Source organism: Corapipo altera, unplaced genomic scaffold, assembly GCF_003945725.1.
Source record: "Corapipo altera isolate COAL_440 unplaced genomic scaffold, ASM394572v1 1, whole genome shotgun sequence".
Taxonomy (NCBI): Eukaryota; Metazoa; Chordata; class Aves; order Passeriformes; family Pipridae; genus Corapipo; species Corapipo altera.
The window spans coordinates 31564781-31583970 of NW_020884873.1; the positions used below are offsets into that span (position 1 = coordinate 31564781).

Genomic DNA, 19190 nt, shown 5'->3' on the forward strand with positions numbered 1-19190 from the left:
TTAGTAATGGTTCGCGGGGCTTATAAAGTTAAGTAAAAGTTTTTATGTCAATAAAGTTAGTAGATACAAGCCTAATAATCAGAGAGGAAGCAGATCAGTTGAGTAAGAAGATAATATTTACAGTAAGTGTGAGTGTTGATAGAAAAGTTTTTTCTGTTCTGTTTAATAGAATTTTGTGGGACTGTTGAATGGTGTTTGATCAAGGAGCTCTGGCATAGGTTGTTCACCCAATGAAAACAAGTATAGTGTATGACAGTTCTCTGGCATTTTAGAATTGTGTATCATGCAGTATAACTATATACAGAAACACTATGGGGAGTGGGAAAATATAAGCAGCCTCCACATGTAAGACATCTGTTTAAATCACATGCATAATTTTTGTTCATTTGTTTGTTTGTTGTAAAAGCTGGATAATTTGATCTACAGTTTCAGTTTTTACATTTTCCATCTATACTTCTCCATATATTCATGCTTACACAAGGCAATCTATGAAAAAAGAGAACATTTTTATATATAAGAACCATGGATTGTATATTAAATATAAATTTCTATTATTCAGCTCTGGTGAGGATTATCTATGCTTGCAAGGGACAAGTTTTCTCAGAAGCCAAGTAATCCTTTCAGTGCTGTTCCTGTAAGTATGTTCTGTCTATGCCAAAAGTTCTTATGCCCGTGGTTCATGTCTAGTTTTGTGCTGGTCTTTTACCACAGAAGGTTACTTTAGAATAATTTTCAAATGCTGTTTTTCTCAAAGAAGCATAGTTACCTGTTACTCAACTTATATTCTTGAAAATAAATGGTTTTGATAAAGACTTTTATTTTCATAAAACACGTGTATTGCTGTTATCAAAAAAAGACTAGAGAAAGAGCACTGGTCCATCATTCCTGATTCTCTGGGGCTAGATTTATGTGATTCTTGTGTTAAAACCTGTAATTTTTCCTCTCTGGATTGCATTTAATTTTTATTATTCCTTACTGTTACTGTATCTTTAATGTGTTGAAGAAGGTTTGTGTTCTCTGACATCCTGGTGAGCCAAACCAATGAGAATTTTTGGTAAGTATGCGTCTTCAGTCAGTCAGATCAAGAATGCATTCTTATCAAAAGGAATTCTTCAGCCTAACATGGTAAAGAAACAATCTGTTTTCAAGAAAAATGTGCATTATAGAAAAAATACAATGTCCATTAAAAATACACTAAATGTCCTTATGCTTTGTATTTTCCGGTGGTTTTTAGAGTGATGTGAAATATAATGGAGAAAACCAAATTATAAATGTGTTTTGCTTACCACATTATTGTAAATATATCATGAGCACTTTACTCTGATGAGAATGCTGGAAAGGCTACTAGTATTGAGAACACTCATTATGATGAGGATCAAAAACCAGTCTGCTATAATAAAGGCCCGCACCGCTAAGGACTTTAAAATAGAAAAACACTTGAGAAATGTAAAATCAATACAGCATTGGTTAGAGATAATATAAAGACAATGTAAGAAGCAAAACAAGCGTAATTTTATTGTTTTTTATTATCAGTGTTGTTTATTTTGCACCAGCAGTGATATACATGCTATATAGATGGGTGTATAAATAGTATTTTCTCCCAAAATTTAAAACTAAGTGCCTATGCACAGAAAAAGCAAAACCACAGGAAGGGTGGTGCCAGGATTGTTCATGCCAATGCAAAAATGTCCTACTATGTGTGGTGGTGTTGGCGTGGGATATGGAGGACATTTTATACTGTTGAAATGTATATTTTGAAAATATAACCCAGAGGGTAAAATCCAGTCATGAAATTGAGTTTTGCCTTTGACATCAAAAGGACTGTGGTTTCAATCAGGTGGGTACTTTTGTCAAACTATAAGAAAACATATGCCTGGAGAGAGTATTAGTCAATAACTGAGAGACAACTAATAAAATTTTATAGTTATTTTTCTTGAAAGTCCTTTTAATTCTGGGAATAAACAGGAGTCACTATCAAGGTTATACTTAAAGATTACAGCCTAAACTATGTGTTTCACCTTCCATAGTCAAAAAGTGTAGAAGAAAGATTGGTCAGCTTTTGTGCTGGAATCACTTCACTGAAATGAAAGGCAGAGAGAGATCACATGAGGAGATAATAATAAGAGACATTAATTTTAGTCCAAAACTTATGAGTTTTGGGTTCCACAGGCTTCACACATAAGCATGCAAAAGTGACAAAAGGGAGTAATTGCTAAAAGGAGGCAACTTCTAGACTGGATTATGGGTTATGTTCTTTATTCAGTGCAATGTGATACTTCCTGGACACTGCTGGGGTCAAAACATTTAGAAAACTGAATATAAGTCAGTCATCTTCCCAGCAGCCTGAGGGGTTTTTTTTCATTTTTCCCACAGTTTTAAATAAAAATGCAAGGAATCCTGCTTTTTCCCACTCTTACTCGCAAAAAAATATAACTGCTTACTCAAATAATCTGGTTCATTGCTTATACTAGAAAAAGACATTTGAGTGAGAATATGTCATGGAAGACTTTTATTTTACAGTTGTGTTACATTCTGAAGACAGAGTTAAATCTCTGTGCTGTTATAGCATGCACATTTCTTCACCAACAATTTCTGACACAACTGGAGTGCATTAGAAAGACTTACAAGCTTATAAATAGTCAGAGCAGTCTGCATTTAAGGAAGACATTATAGAAAATAACTTGACCATGCAATTGGAAATTTAGTTAGAAGGAGGCAGAGATTCAGACCTGTAAGTGGATTTAGGATTTCAAAAGACCAGAGTTTGGTGAATTGTGGATACAGAACATGCCTTGGTGAATAGCAAGAGCTCTGCAAGTGACCACTTGTCAGCTGAGGCACAGAAATTATCTGTAAACACACCTCAGTCATGAAAAAACTCATTAGCTCAGACCTCACTGAAACTAATCAGCTGCCTTGATTTAACCACCAGATGGGCATAGATGACCACAGAGAAGCAGCTGAAAAACTATAGGTTAAAAAGATAATTACTCTGCAGCAATTTTTCACTGTGTTGATGCTCTAAACACAAAGAGATACCCAGGGATGAAGACAAAAGCTACAGACATAAAATAATTAGCTGAATGATAAAGGGGTTAAAGAAACCATAGCTATTGACACAAAATGAAAGAGTAATTTGTTCTGCTTTTCAGTAAGTTGACTATTACTAGCTACAGGAGAAAAATGAAGTATAAATGGGAAAGAAATAATGGAAATAACTATAACAAAAGTAAAAACAAAATTACAAGTGATTTTGCCAGAAGGGTAAAATACAGATCTAGTAGCAAGTATTTTAAATCAAGCTTACTAAATTAGTGATAGTACCAGATCCAATGACAAGTGCTTTGCCTGTGTTTGTGTAAGAAGAGGAAACTGCTGTGTGCCACTGCTGGTGAGTCTGACTCAGTAATACATTTAGTTTTAAAACAAGTCTTGATGGGAAAGACCATTAAAGCTACAGGTAAAAGGGAAGTGGAATATTGGTTTACCAAAGCAGGGTACCTGCTAACTTGATCTGTTCTTTTTTCTTTCTTTCTTTTCTTTTAAATAGAATGACTTCATTTTAAAGAGAAAGGAAATAAAGGGGGTATATTCTGTATGTCCTTTTACAATGTACTCATTATGGTCTGAAAAGAAAATTGCTCACTTGCTTGAAGAATGTGGAATTCAAGAGCACAACGGTGAGACGACCATGGTAGGTGATTTAGGGCAATATTGAAAAAGGAACCATTAGGCTGTGGAATGGGTAGGTGGTTAGGACTGACCCTCAAGACGAAATCTTTCCACTGATAGTCATAAAAGAAAAGTGGGATTGAAGTTTCCTGATAGTACAATACTGGGAAACTTAAATGACCAGGACAACCAATGAAAATAGCTGCATTGCCTTGAGGGCCTGAGGAACTAGGCATGAGATTCAGCTGTAAGAACTGCAAAGCATTTCAGAAAGGTGCTATAGAGAAAATATAAAATCTTGTTGTAAGCTGAGAATTTATCACCTGGAAGTAGAGACTATGAGAAGCCTGATCTGTTTATCAGAATACTAGATGACTAGAAAACTCCATTCACCATTTTAAATTAAACCTTTGTGTCTTATTATGCCTTCCTTTGTTGTGCTAAAAATCGATTTATTATCAAAAATCTCTTCCCTGCATGGCTACTTGTAGCATACGATCTAGTCACTTTCTTAATTAACTATGAATAGAGCTTCTGTCATGCTCTGACTGTTATTCCCAGACTATTTGCTATTCTTGTAGTTCTTTTCTGAGACCCTGCCATCAAGATTCCTTTAGAGGTGCAGACAGCAGTGCATTTCAGCAGTGATCCATTAATACTGTATTACTAAGAAATTACCACTCCCTTCACTGTTATACATCTCTCTATTCAAGGAATATGTTTCCTGTCTATACTACATTGCAAACAGACATTAGTCAATAATCATAATTTTGACAAGTTTTCCGGTGATGCTGTGGAATAGTATGATGAAATGGAAAATAAGAGGAAGACAAAATATAATTACCAGCATAACAAGGCAAGAATTGACGTGGAATACATTTCGCCACACTGCCCAGAGCACCCCAGAAAAGTAGACACCTTTGCTATCTGCTGCTCCAAAGGAGAGTGGAAATGAGCTGAGCCAGATAGTAGTGGTAGAACCATTGAGCTTTTACAGGTCTCCTTGCTAGCAGAGGAAATAAGGTAGTTTTCTCTGCCCAGATATTTCTTACTGCCCCAACTCCTCCTGAGAATACAAAGAAGGTAAACAGTAAGGCTGAGGCTATCCTAACACTCCCTGCAACTTACACGATATGCAGCAACCTGCATGATCTGTGTCTAAACCCAGCATTTTCCCTAGGAAAGCAGTATGAACTCAAACAGAAGATACCATAAGTTACACACAAAAAAGGGGGAAATAACCATTAAATAGGCATCTGGAGAAAAAAAGACTATCACATGGAAGTGAGGAATGAAGAGCTTATGTTTCAGGCTGGACAAGGAGGCACAGCTAACCAACCAACTCACTATAAGCCAAATGCCACTGTATTGTCTGTGTCCATGGTTCAGCATCTGTACATTTCTTCTTAAAGATGTTACTTCCTATCACCATGAATGACAGTGACAAGGGTAGACTGATAGAATATGTATTCTTTAGGACACCAAACTGGACCTCTAAGATACGACATGGGTTAGGCCCTTCACTTCTAGAAATATAATGCGTGATTGAGGGAGTCATTATCTGTCATGCCAAGCAACAGATTCTGGAAAAATAATCCAATTTTCATATGCAACTAAAACGAGAAACAGTCACAACAAATACTTAACTTCAGAATAGCACCTTTGCTGGCATTATGCACTGTGAGAGAGATACATTAGTGAGACAATTCAAGAAGTGGTTATACTTTTGAGCTAGTGTTCAATACTTTGGAAATAAATGTAAATCATGTTAAATGTAAAATCACCAGGCAGTTTATTACTGTCAAAGTCATTCAACATAGACATACTTGACTCTAATTCATACCTCCTGAGTGATGCATTTATGGCAAAATACATGTGAAGTGTCCATTTCTGAGCATCCCTGTAAGCCATTTTCAGCAGGAACACTTCATGGAACTTTCCACTGTGCGTTGCTTTTCTACCCTCTTAGTGGTTTCTTTTATGTCGTTATGCCTCAGTGGCTGTTAGGTGAGGGAACTGTATACAATGCTGTTGCTCTAATTAGACTGTGGTGATCAGTCAGTGGAAATTGCCTTGCTTTTCTTGCACTGCTTTGTTTACCTTCCTGTTTGAGCTTGTAAATCTTTTCTGTCAAACCTCTGCATTCCATCTTTCCATGCACTTTAAAAGTTGATTTTGGGATGGGGACTACTATCTTCAAAACTGCCTGGGTATACAAAGCTTTCCTTTTTTTTTTTCTTTCAAAAATACCACATTTTGTTAAGAAAACATTGTGAGAGATTCTTTGTATTTGGCTAAATCCTGCTGTTCTTACTGAGGATAATATGCACTAATGGTGATAAAATCTCACCCACTCTAAGATCCCTTGGCCCCAAATCATTTCCTCTACCGTAATCCTTAGGAGTGAATGAGCGTTTTAGTTAGTTGCCATTATGTGATCAAGATTCTACTAGGTTGAACTGCTTTGCTGCTCAAAAGATCTTGAATCCAGCCTTTCAACTGTACTTGTAGTTTTGCCTATGCAGTTCTTCTTGTGCCAACTCTTGATATTCTTGATTTGTTTCCTCCATCTTTCTTATTAAAGCAAAATCCAAATGAACATTTTGAAATAAGCACTGGTGTTATCAAATTTCATATTTACATGCACATGAGTCACACTCTGTATCAAATAGAGCAGCTGGACATGACACCACACACTGCAGATCTGACCGAGGATCGAAACAGGGGACCTGTTACACATCATTTCTGTCAACTAATTTTATGCAACAATATTTTTCAAGTGGGGAACATTTGCATATTCAGTATCTTTAAATACATAAATGTGAGGAACCATTGAACTCTTCTGTCTTTAACTGACTTTTATGCTAAGTTTGGACAAGATTAAGACCTGTGCTGAAAGCCACTTCTACCAGCATAACTTTGTAAGTATGAGCTATAAAACTATAAATAATTTTAAAACAAGGAGCATGGAGCTGATGTGGCATGTCTGTAAATCATATATATCAAAGAAAAACCTGTCAAACTGTGCTTCATAATGTAAACCTAGAGATAATTCAAATAGAAATGTCTGCAATTTTAAAATATTTTAAAAAATACAATTCCAGCTTGTAATTAAAAATGTGCATGAAGAAAACTTTTATTATTATTTCTGGAACTAACAAAGAGTGCTAATTTTTTACTGTAAATATTTCATTTAATAGCTTGAAGTCAATTTTAGCTGTTTGCTTTCTGCCACTGAATTCAACCTGTATTAACAGGCCCAGAAGCAAACAAATTTTTTCTGCTCAATTATTTGAATAGTGAAGAGTACAAGTTCTGTAGGCAGCTTCTGTAAATTTTGGTACAAGAAACCTCATGCTGAGTTACACTTAAAAATAATGAAAGCAAAAGCAATGTCAGATAACTTCACTTACATCTGAAGTAGAACTTCAGATTTTTTACTTGCGTCTACAAAGCAAAAGAAAGGTAAATGAAAATTATCAAATGAGAAAAACTTCAGGGAAGTTACTAAAATATTCAGGAAAAAACCCCAAAATTATCCAGGAGGTAGATTTTATAAATTATTTCTTCCTCTCTGATGATTACCCTTATGATTGTAATAAATTTAAGTCTTGTATAGTGCTATCAACATTTTAATAGCTGATCAGGAAAGGAAGCAGAGTCATCCAACGTAATATCACTGCAAAGTGCTTTTTCAATTGTTAATGTTTCTAATCAAAGTTTGTCAAGTTGGGAAGAGCTCCCTGTAAAACCTGCAAAGCCACTCCATGTTTTATTTTTCACAAGTCTCTTCAAAACTTGTCCTTGCTGATGTCTGCAAAAAAATATCAGTGGGCAGACTGCTGGGGTGCAACCATAACTGCATAGCAGACAAAGATTTATTTCACTTCTTGTCACCATCTGAAATATTTTCTAGCCTTTTGTCATGTCTATCACTTTTCTCATTCTTTTAGGGTAAAGTTTTTGGAAGTGAGACTGTCTTTCTGTTGTGTTCTACAGTTGTGGTCCATGGCTAGGGCTCCTACTTGTTAAGTTATTGTAAGTGAAATCTTTTCATACATTCTATTCCCCAAGAAGATCCTGGCACATATGCTCACATATGTTCAATATCTTACTTTTCTTTGCCAATGATGCTTCAGGTGGCATACAGAAATACTCTTTCCCCAGATAAGCAAATGAGATTCAGCAAAGCATACGAGCAGACTGCACTTCAAGCATGTAAACCATGTCACTGCTAGGAACCAGTCCAATGTATGTTTCAGTGCATAGTTATGTATTGTGCTAAGCCACGATAACAGACATCTGGTTAAAATTCAGCATGAATTCAGAACTTTATTCCTGTTTGGTCTTTCTATGCTGAAAAGCCATTGAAGTCATAGTATGTGAAAGTGTATTATCAATTCAAGCCTTTTACACACAATACCTTATGCAATAGGTATATTTTTGATTGGAAAATATGGAGGAAGAGGACACTGATGTTTGGGCTTATGATAACAAAGGAAAATAAATTTGTTAAGAAAATAAATCAAGACCAATCACTGTGTAGCTCCTATGTTCCTCCTGCAGAACATGGGAAGAAAATGGAAACTGTTTGCTTCCTCTTTCCAAAACTGTATTTGAGTGCTGCATGGACAAAATCTCTCGACTTCAGGGATCTTGAAAAGGATTTGATTCTTCGAGTATTTCTCAATGTAGGTCACCTGAGAGAGTAGCCAGGCAAGAAACTGTCACACTTCATGTACTGTTGAAGATTTTTCTGAGCTACCACTGTGAAATTTTGTGGGCTTATGCTCTTGCCTTACATGTGTCACACAGTTAAAAAGGCTGGAGCACTTTATAAACTTTGTAAAATCTTTTAAATTTTTTCTTCTTTCTTTTCTTAGAACACAATTCTGGAAAAGCAAATATGAAATTATCCATCAAATGCATATTAAACAGTGAGTTGTACTTCTACTTTCAACACCTGGAGAAAAAAAATTAATCTCATAATAATGAAAAGTGTGCATCACAAGACTGATTAGTCTTCCTGATCATAAGCCTCAACAGTAAAATTATGACCTCAGGGAGGCAGTGAATGTCCTCATGTAGGGCATAATCCCAAATATCATTCCTATGTAGTCAGATCTGATTAGCCTAGGTGAACGGTAAGCTCGTTTTATATTTAAATTACAGCACTAATAAAAAATGTATGAAGGCAAGAGATTGAGAAAGGAAGGCTGCAGGCAAGTGAAAAAGTAAAAAATTCCATACCTCTGTTTTTCAGAATATATTTGGAGTGTGCAAAACATACCTGAACTCTCACACACATTATCTATCTTTAGAATCAGACATATGAAAAATTGCCAGTAGTAAAAAGAATAGCCTAAAAAGTATATAAACACCTGAATACTGCTTTTGATTTAGGGAATGTATCAATACATTTTGCCTGATGAAGCTCTTACTGATCATTATCATTGATGTGAAAGGAATAAACAATGAAAGCAACGTCTTTGTAGACTTGATTAAATATACAGATTTTAATTGACCATGATGTGAACTAACAGCGGGACAGTTCCAAAGGAGGTACAGTACAGCATTAAGAGATATGAAAGGGGGAACAATCTGGCAGAGTCAGAGATATGGTATTGTTTCTTCTTGTGTGAATCTTTACCAAAAATACTGGAAGATGGTGTTCTATGTTGAAGCATGCAAATCTGGATCTATGATGAATCATTTGGCTCATAATATCAATGGTGAGCAATCAGTAAACTTACTGGACTTAAAATGTCACAATTTAAGTGAGGCCCTGCAGAGAGACCTCAACAAATTAGAGGATTGGGGGGCAATCACCAACCATATGAAGTTCAACAAGGGAAAGTTACAGATTCTGCATCTGGGATGGGGCAACCCCGAGCGTATGTACAGGATGGGGAATGAGATGCTGGAAATCAGTGCTGCGGAAAGGGACCTGGGAGTCCTGGTCGATGGCAAGTTGAATATGAGTCAGCAGTGCCCTGGCAGCCAGGAGGGCCAACTGTGTCCTGGGGGGCATCAGGCAGAGCGTTGCCAGGCAGTCGAGGGAGGGGATTGTCCTGCTCTGCTCTGCACTGGGGCGGCCTCGCCTTGAATATTGTGGCAGTTTTAGGCACTGCAATATAAGAAAGATATTAGGCTGTTACAGAGTGTTCAAAGGAGGGCAACGAAGATGGTGAAGGGCCTTGAGGGAAAGCCGTGTGAACAGCAGCTGAGGTCACTTGATCTGTTCAGCTTGGAGGAGACAGGGGAGACCTCGTTGCAGTCTACAACTTCCTTGTGAGGGGAAGAGGAGGGGCAGGCACTAATCTCTTCTCTGTGGTGACCAATGACAGGACCCAAGGGAATGCCGTGAAGTTATCTCAGGGGAGGTTTGGGTTAGATATTAGCAAAAGGTTCTTCACCCAGAGGATGGTTGGGCACTGGAACAGGCTCCCCAGGGAAGTGGTCACAGCATGAAGTCTGACAGAGATCAAAAAGTGTTTGGATGATACTCTTGGGCACATGGTCCCCCGCTCGGGGAGGGACCTGTGCAGGCCCAGAAGCTGGACTCCATGATCCTTATGGGCCCCGTCCAACTCAGCACATTCAATTCTACTCTGTGATTCTTTTCCCTATTTGTTTAATCATCAGAGGAAATAGAGTGTTTTAAAAGACAGTCAAATGCTCAAAGAGGAAACACATGGAACAGTACTGAAGAAATTGGATGGAAGCTTTATTAGGAAATCAGGATCTAGACACTGGTGACATCACTAGTGAAACTTTATACTACCTGGTTTTTAAAAAATTATGTTTTGTAATTATATTTCATTGTGGATTCAGTACCAAGTGACAAATGCAATTTCTCATTAAGAGATGACTGGTTTTCTTCAGGATAAAAAATGCATGGAATTGTAGAATTGTTAAGGTTGGAAAAGACCTCTAAGATCATGAAGCTGAACCGTTAACCCAGCACCACCACCATGTTCACCACTAAACCATGTTCTGAAGTGCCAAATCCACATGTTTTATGAACACTTCCTGGGACGGTGACTCAACTACTTCCATGGGAAGCCTATTTCAATGCTTGACAACCCTTTCCATGAAGAAATTTTTCCTAGTATCCAACTAAACCTCCCCTGGTACAACTTGAGGCCATTTTCTCTCATCCTGTCACTTCTTACCTGGGAGAAGAGACTGACCTTCACCTGGCTGCAATCTCCTTTCAGGTAGTTATAAAAAGCAATAAGATCTCCCCTCAGCCTCCATTCCTCCACAATAAACAACCCCAGCTCCCTCAGCTGCTCCTCATCAGACTTATGTTATAGACCCTTGACCAGCTTCATTGCCTTTCTCTGGAATGGCTCCACCACCTCAATGTCTTTCTTGTCGTGAAGGGACAAAAACTGAACTCAGGACTTGAGATGCAGTCTCACCAGTGCCAAGTATGAGGGAGATGATCACTGCCCTGCTCCTGCTGACCACATTATTTCTGACACAAATATTTCATTCTGTACAACACCATTGATCTTGCTCATGTTTGAATGTTACTAGTTAAATTCTGCTGGTTTTATTTGGAAAAAAAGCCTACCTTTTTGTCTTGGTTGTTTTTGATCTATTCTGTTTCCACAGTATTAGAAAGGAGTCCAAAATGACCAATAGAAAATTGCTGTATAGTAATTTTTTAGTCTTTTCCTAAGTGTTTATATTTCTCTTTCATCCTATTATTCATCATCAGTATGCATTATTGCATAAGACTACTCAGAGTTCATCCAAATATATGCTTACGTAAGGTAGGCTTTTGTAAGACAAAACCCTTAGTAGTCTTAACTCAAAAGAGAGAGTGTGAATGAACAAGCATGTCTCTTAAATATAAAAACATGGAAACTCTCTTGGGGTATAAAATTGGAGTACTGTTTGGTCATCCATGACACTCTCAGAGAGCAATATACAGAAAAAGACCAAGTAAAAAAATTTGAGGTTTCTTCAGAGCAGGGCAAAAGTGAGACAGATATCCATTCCTAGGACACAGGTGTGTGGACCTGACTATGTACTGTAGATGTTCAGTCACCAAAAAGTTAACTCCAAGGCTCTGAATCAAATTTGATATGATTATCTCTGTACAGCCTATTACTGCAAATCTCATTGCTTCTGCATTTTCTTGGAAACTATGACCAGACTTCTGAATACCCTTCAGAGAGTACTCAAAAATTAGTTCCTGCCATACTTAAGGCATATGTTGAATATAAGAAAGCCCATTCTGTTAATGGCAGTTTATTGCTGTAGTAAGTCTTGTGGGGAATAAAATGATGTAGTGGTGTCATGAACCATGCTCACAGTTAGCACATTTAGTTAACCTATTAGATGGTGTCTTTAAATAAATGTCACATTATTTTTATTAATACTTTCTTTTTCCCAATTCCTAGCCTTATGGGTGGCAATCCATGGAAGGCAGCTAAAGGTTATTTTTATTATATTTTGCATTTAAGGGCCTTTTTTTGCAGGAATTATGGCAAGAAAAAGGTTGGCAAGTTCATAACAACTGCAAAATTGGGCAATAGGGGAATTAAAAAGGTTTGTACAAAACCCCCAGTGACTAAGTGCTCATTTCACTGCCTGTTGTATCCTGTTATATCTAGAGAATGGAAAAAGAAAATTCCATATTGACTAGATTGAGCTGTACTTGCCATCTCAGTAATGGAACCATCATGCTATTCCTTCAAATGAAACCTCTGTAAAACTGCACAACTGTTTCTTTTTACTTTCACACTGTAAAAATACAGAACATCAAGTGTCCAGGAGAATATATTCATTGGAAAGAAGCTACCAAAGACTGTGCTTTTGACTGTCATCTGCAGCTTATTTCACACACCCCCCAAAAGCAAGAAGTCAAAAATGGAAACTGCATGGGTGGTTTATTACTCAGCATTGGGCTCCAAGTGAGTCTTCTTGATACAATTGTCTTCCTGATAGAAAACAGATTGATAATTTGTTTCCCAATTCCATAATTATTTGAACTCATTACATTTCAGAAAATATGAAAATGTTTCAGATTGTGCATACACTCCCACATGCTCCTGTATTTAATTTTTGGGCCTGGATCCGTTCTTCCTCGTAACTGATATAGTAATTTACACCTTTGCAGGTGTAAGAGGGTTTATGAGGTAAACAAACAGATTCTGATTAGCACAGGCCTTCCATTACACTGAGTCTGAAATATTTTTACCAGAATATGAGACCTGCATACTTAAATTTCCAATGAAGTTCTTTTCCATGACCAATACTATCTAAAGCAGCTTTTCAGTAAATGTTCAATGCAGCTACGTAAATAGCAACAATTTCCCTCGAAAGAAGGTAATATCTTTATTTCACTCTCTTTTTAGAGAGATCTGTCTGCTCAGTTCCTCTGCCACTATAGTTCCTGTGAAGAGTGTTGTAACTGAGTGCATCTTTTTTATTCACACAAAGAATGTTGGAGAGGTTAATGCTGTTGTGCAATATTGTGCAATATTAATATATTGTGCTATAAGCAGCACGAGTTACTGAACATGGTTCTGCCAGAAAAAAAAATTCTTGATGCCTTGTTGAATAACATTTACTACTCTCAGAATCTGTGTATGTGTGTGCACCAAAAAATGGTTCTGGATATAGTAAGAGAAAAAGACACAAAAATAGGCAAACAAAACTAAAAAAAGTCACTGTGAGCTTCTTTTTCACCACTTTTCATCAGAATTTTATTTTAAGTGTGTTTCATTTTACTAGAATATTAGCTTTAGACTGGAGTTTAGTAGCTCACGTTAGAAGTCAGGAGTCAATGACTGATTCCTCTGTGCTGGTGATGAGGAAAGATGGAGGGTATTGATTCTTACACTTACATAGTTTCTCCTGGAGTTCTCTTGTTTCTGCATAGCTGCTTATCCCTCAATATCAGCAGCAAAGACCATTCCAGTCTTCACAAAATATTGTCAAAATATCTGTTTCTGAGTAGGTCATTAATTTTCAAGGACTTGCTAGCTATGCTACAAAGTAGGTGGGAAAAAATGTTGTGATGCTTGGGTGTGATGCCAACAATAACTAGCTATTCACAGCTATGATTTCTCACCAAATAATTATAACTTCTACTTTACAAGGGGGAAGAAAATAATAAGAATGAATATTTAATAACATTTATCCATTACCAAATCATTCTTAAGTTTTCTTTGGGAAAAGGAGCTAGGAACCCTTCTTATTGGTTGGAAATTTCCACTGACTTTCTTGGGAATTGCAGACATGCTAAAAATACAGTCTGTATACCTATGTGGCAAGGATTATGCTCTTTTCCTGGTAGGATACATACTCTGTCTCACATAGACATCTCAAAGTTGTATCATTGTGTTTTTGAGCTTTTTGGCACTGTTTCCTTCTCAGTTCTGTTCCGTAGAGTGCTTTGGACATTCCTGAAGGTGGGTGTTCCAATATTCAGTAGAATTCCTCCTCAAAATGTCACTGCTTCTTAGCATCATAATGCTGTACTGTTAATATAATGTTCTTTGTCTCAATTTAGCATTGTTACTTTTGTCTGGTAAAAGAAAATCTAGAACAGGATCATGGGGAAATGTGATAGTCAGGTTTGTATCGTATTTCCTTTCTCAATGTAACTGGAGGTTCAGCTACTGCTTGACTGTATAATTCATTTGCAGTCCTTGTTGTGAGAGGCCATGGTATTTTATTCCATTTTGGAGAGCTAATTGTCACTTCCAGGTTTAATATAATTTCAGAGTCACATTAACTTGCAGATGTACTACTATGGATATCCCACGCTCAGAATTTGCCTATCAATACTAACTCAGTTTTTCTGGGCTCTCTGCACCCATTAGAAATGCAAAGCTTCCTAGTAATATCATGGAGTGGATTTTGCATTTTTTTTTCATCTGTGTTTTCCTGTAGATCCTTTTTAAAAAATTACCTGTCCATGCACATAAAAGATCCAGTGTTGCAGGCACTTCTTCCTTTACATATTTTATATGGACAATGTTTGTTCTTTTAAATTATAAGAATTTTGGTAGATCGTCTTAGGTCAAGATTTTGTTTAAGGTGCTTGAAGTTCAGCCCTGAAGAGTGCATTTTGCTCCAGTTCAGTTTCCTAATGATCTAGATCACTGGGAGATGTGGAGAGCCATGCATTTGGGAAATTCAAGCCATTATCCAAATACAGGCTTGGGAGTTTAAACTCTTATTTTTGAAAATTTTGACCCCATTAATTACAGATTTTGACTTACATAGAGGGACCACTCTTTACTCTTTTAGATAATGTAAAATATAAAAAAAAGTTAAGGAAGATACAGGAAGGGATTATGTGATGGAGTTCGAGTTTTGCCCTGATATTTTGTTAATGCTAGGGATTGGAAATGAGTGACATTAATGCCTCAAGTAAGAGAGGAGACAAAGATTACCAGCTGCAGAATTTATGAGATGAGTATTATCTTCTAGAGCATTTATGGCAGAAGGTACTTTTGGCTGAAATGTTACTCACATTCCTAGGAGAGAGCCTGGGACTACTGAAAGTGTAACCATAAGACAAGTCCAACATCAGGGATGGGACATGATGGAACAGGAGAAGATGGTGGAAGTAATTGCAGAGGTGCATATAACTTTTAATGATGCAGATGTGGAAAACAGAATTTGGTGGAAAGGGAGATCAAAGAAATATCCAACATAAAGAAGTACTACCTAGGAGAAGAGAAATAGGATAACAGGATACAGCTGCTATGGTAAAGAAAGCATGGAAGGTAGAACAGGAAGGCAGAAGAGAGAAAGAGAGTGCTGGTACAAAAAAATAAGGTATGAGTATGAAGGATAGCTGTGGATTAGAACCCAATGGAGAAAATGGACTATTCACACCTGATTTGAAAGAGAAGTACAGATGAGATGAAATGAGTTTCAAACATATGGAAGAACCCTCTTTAGGCCCTCGTGGAAAATGTACAGAATTGTTTGATTGGTATTCCTCACTAAGAAGAATCAACAGCTTGACACCAGAACAGGCTCAGAGCACAAAAAGGCATACTGTTTTATAGGTGCTGGGAAAACTGGAAGTAGACACAAATTGACAGAAAGTGTTTATGGTGGGAAAAATAAAATCAAAATTGCTATGTTATTACTAGACCAGAGAGGTAGCATTCTGAGAGAAGCAAAGCAGGGAACCTAAGTAGTACTGCTATCTTTTCTAGTGTAACAGAAAGAAGCAATGATAACATAAAGAACTGGGCTACTGGGACAGTTTGTGGGTTCCAGTTTATGGAATTAAGTCGGTAATTCATAAGGAAAGTTTAAACAAATAAATGCAGAGAGAATGTGTGGAGTTTTTTTTCATGGCAAGAGTGAAATTAGGTAAAGGGTAGCAAAAATACAGTTAAAGGGTACAAAGTTATTGTAAAACAAAAGAACACTAAAAGGAATAAAGAGAAATTTTTATAATGAGTAGAACCACAGTCAAGTGGATGCTGCAGCTAAAATCATGTAATCTAGCTAGAGAACTAAATAGAATCAGAAAGAAATTTGAAACAGGTAAAGACTGAAAGAAGTAAGGTAAAGAACCTAGAAAAGAAAGCAGAGGAATCTGAACAATGGATACATTACATGAATTTAAGTATTATAGAGAAAAAAGAGACATAATAGAAGAGTCAGAAGAACTGAGAAATACCTGTTAAAGGGTATACAGTATCCAGAGAAGAAAGTAAATGCACAGAGCAGGCATGATACATGTTTAGATGTAGAATGCTGAAGAACAATGAGGAAAAGGAGCATGCATAGAAGACAGTAGATATTCTATCTGGGGAAGAAATTAAGAAAATTATTTTATGAACAGATATTGAAGATCAGTTTTACATGTTGCCAGTGTTCCTTATAACATTAATGTGGGAATAATTTTAATAGGCATTGTGTTGGGGACGTTAATTTCCCTGCACATATTAAAGAGCAAATGCTATTGGTAATTTTAAGACCACCAGTAATGCTGAGAAAAGAACAATGGAGAACATTTGGGGACAGATTTTATTTAGCATTTTCACTGTATAAAGTGTTACACTGGAGGATGATCATAAGATTTCGTGATACCATAAAGTGAAGAGGTATTGCCAATGTCCAGCAGAATCAGACTATCATATAAGAAGCATTGTAATACTTTGAAAATTATTGATGCTAGATAGAAATCGGTGTATGTTATATGGAAAATGTGCAAGTGTTTTTGAAATAAGCCAGGGATTCATTAGCTGAAGACAACAGACATCGAAAGATGTGGAATTGCTAACCTAAGGCTGAGAAGAATCAAGGAGATTGGCTGATCACAGGACCACCCCGCAATGCAGAAGTTGAAGAAGGCAAAAGGGACCATAGGACATCTGTGGTGAGTTATTTCTGAGAGGGGAAGGGAGGCAATCCATGGCTGAGCAACTGCCCTCATCCATGTTCAGGGAAGTGAGCTGCCCCAAAACAAAAGAGGGATGCTTGATTGATGGGGACTTGATACTCTACCTAGGAGAGAATTTAAAATAAATTCTCAAGAGGACTGAAAGGGAATGTCATGGTAAATACACTGTGTGTTCAAATCGAACTGGGAAGGAGAAGAAACATTTTGGTCACTAAAAGTGCAAGGTTGTGGAGCAGCTGTCCTTGTGCACCAGAAGAGGTAAGACACTAGCAGATTTTAAGACGGAGTTTAATGAATGGGAGATGTCTAACATGAAGGGGACTCAGTGACCAGCAGTCAGCCAGCTGGAGCCCGGGACTCAGGTCTGACTGTGGCCATGTTGCCAGCAGCCCTATGCCCAGCCCAGGCCCCACAGAGCCTGGTGCTGCTCTCTGGGTGGAGTCCAGTCCTGCTGCCTTCCCTTAATGTCTCCAGTGAAGCCAGGGGGGTGGCAGTGCTGTCACTGCCATCACCACAGCCCTGCTTGGGGGCTGCAGACCTTCACCCACCACAAGGCCCCTGCCTGGACTGTGTGTGGCAGATACATGCAGCTCCTGATTTGTCTCAGTGGGCAGCCCCATTCCGCTGCTCCCTGGCAATTCCATCCTCTGGGGCATTTCTAGAACAAGGCAAACCTGTGATGGTCATGTAGTCTAAGGACTCTTACAGAGCCTGTGATAATATTGATCCAAGTCCTAATATCCTAATAAAAGTGACAACTATGCACTGTGAGTTGTGCATGGTTTTCTGTAATGCACTGGTTGTAATTTCTTCATGGCTGTTCCAGGGAGATCAACATCACTGTATGTATTTTCTTGTTGGAGAAACAGCAGCCAGGTACTCAAAAGCCACCCAGCAAAGCAGGGACAGAGACTGAAGCAGAACTGAACTCTTCCCAAAGAGCTCTGCTGGGGGTCTGTACAATGTCTGCTTAGAGAGACCTCTAGAGAGAGAGAGACTCCATTTCTTAGGATAGCCTGTTTCACAGAAGTTGACACAGGCCTGTAGACTGTGCTAATGCTTTGACCAGGACCTAACGTGCCAAATAACCAAACATCAGATTTAGGTTTAAAAGATGCCCATTTTTGATGGCAATGTTGAGAATGGAAGAACAATAATACTTGTGTTGGTTATAGTACTGAAAATATACTTTAAAAAGTTTAGAACAATTAGTCATTGCTCTAATGGCCAAAATGCCCCAGATGGTCTCAGCAAAAGGATCTAGTCACAGTATTTGGCCGAAACTCCCTAAAATGCCATTTTCTCTTGCATTTTCATGAACTCAACAGTTTTTCCTGTCTCTTCCACTCAGGAAATAAACTCTTTTCCAGTGCTGTAATGGAGGACTGTGAAACCCTGCATAAGAACCTGTGACTGGAACTAGACATCTCTCCTGTTGCATGATACAGCGTATCATCTGTGTCTTGCATGCAGTTGAAAGTAATGTGCTTACAGTATGATTCAGTGTTGGGGAGTATATTCCGTAAATTGCATTTTTTTTACAATCTGATCACAACATGTTGTACAAGGACTCAGTTGATTAAGTTTTCCATTTTTTCAATGGACGTAATATCCATTAAAAAATATCCATTAAAAAAAATCAGATACTCTGATAATTTAAATGAATGTAGCTTTTGGATTGGCTTATACCAGCTGAGAATATGTCTCTATTTATCCTAGTAACATCTAACCTCAACTCAGTCTGGTATTCAATGCTTTACCTAGAAAAGACTTGGCTAAATCCTTCTGTCTGCTTATGTAGTATGAAGTGATTTTAAAATTACTGGAACAAGCAGCCGAGGTTTTTCTGCAGCAATGGAATCCTCTGCCTGCAGAAAGTTCATGGCATTATGGAAGCATTTTGTGCATTGGTCATGTTTGCACCTTTGAAATAAATGAAAGCCATTTGCCATACGTGAAGAGTGGAGCAGGCTAGTACTGAGGTATGTTTGCCAAGGCTGTTCATCCAGTGGAAAATAAAAGGACCTATTTATAAATTCACATCTCCTGGGATTAAGGAATTATAATCAGCTTTTCTTTTTCTTCCTCCCCTTTTTTTTTTTAGCCGTTTCCTCTACCA

General features: G+C 37.6%; 1 long non-coding RNA gene across 1 annotated transcript; it reads left to right on the forward strand.

Annotated features, from left to right (window-relative positions):
• The first annotated feature begins 568 nt into the window (after positions 1-568).
• LOC113957364 lies at positions 569-18633 on the forward strand. Its single transcript, XR_003531151.1, has 3 exons — positions 569-634; positions 3551-3694; positions 18423-18633. It is a non-coding gene; the product is annotated as an uncharacterized LOC113957364 (long non-coding RNA).
• The last annotated feature ends 557 nt before the right edge of the window (positions 18634-19190 follow it).